At 40.6% G+C, this 811-nt stretch overlaps 1 non-coding gene across 1 annotated transcript; it reads right to left on the bottom strand.

Moving 5' to 3' along the window:
• Window positions 1–263: 263 nt before the first annotated feature.
• On the bottom strand, window positions 264–368 carry LOC123615397 (U6 spliceosomal RNA). Its single transcript, XR_006722959.1, has one exon. It is a non-coding gene; the product is annotated as a U6 spliceosomal RNA (small nuclear RNA).
• Window positions 369–811: the final 443 nt, after the last annotated feature.

The raw sequence follows: 811 nt of genomic DNA, 5'->3' as shown, positions 1-811 counted from the left end.
AGAATCAATGTCAACTCCTGTACTCCTGAAAGTTTTGAAGATGCTAGTGTGTGTTGGGAATCTTTGGAGAAGATTCTAATTTTTTTTGGACGTATAGTTGGTTTACAATGTTGTGTTAATTTCTGGATTTCAGCATAATGTTTCAGTTATACATACATATATTCCTTTTCATATTCTTTTTCACTATAGTTATTACAAGGTATTTAATATAGTTCCCTGTGCTATAAAGTAGAGCCTTGTTTATCTATTTTATATATTGTTTAAAAAATACGGAATGTGTGATGATTTTGCATGTCATCCTTGTGCAGGGGCCATGCTAATCCTCTCTGTGTGGTTCCAATTTTAGTATATGTGCTGCCGAAGCGAGCGGAGAAGATTCTAGTATGCAGCATTTCCCCAATTTATAATGCCAAAGGAGCAGAGATTTGTGACTGATGTTTCACAGGACACCGTTTGGGAAGTGTGTTGGCCATGCTGGTGAACACTTCTTACATTCAGGTAGAAAGACAGCTATTATGAGTTGACGACAAAATGGAGTTCCTAAGTGGGACTAACGGGTTCAGTTTTCAGTGGGAGGAGTAAGAGAATCTACAACTCAATTCTCTTGTCTTTCTGTGGCTCTCTCCTGGCTGCTGTGTGATGCCTGAGGGTGACCTTCATCTGAGGATGGTTTAAGAATCTAAGTGAATTCAGGGTGCAGCTCAGGGGAAAGGACACGTGAAGGAGGCACCTCTGGCCAGTTCTAGTTCTGACTTAGGAGAACGGCACTCTCCCTGCACTTTCTTCCTACAACAGATGTGGAGCTAAGTTT

The sequence above is a fragment of the Camelus bactrianus genome, chromosome 5, assembly GCF_048773025.1.
Source record: "Camelus bactrianus isolate YW-2024 breed Bactrian camel chromosome 5, ASM4877302v1, whole genome shotgun sequence".
Classification (NCBI taxonomy): Eukaryota; Metazoa; Chordata; class Mammalia; order Artiodactyla; family Camelidae; genus Camelus; species Camelus bactrianus.
Note: the sequence above shows the minus strand (reverse complement) of the source record. Positions and strands in the feature narration are given on the sequence as shown.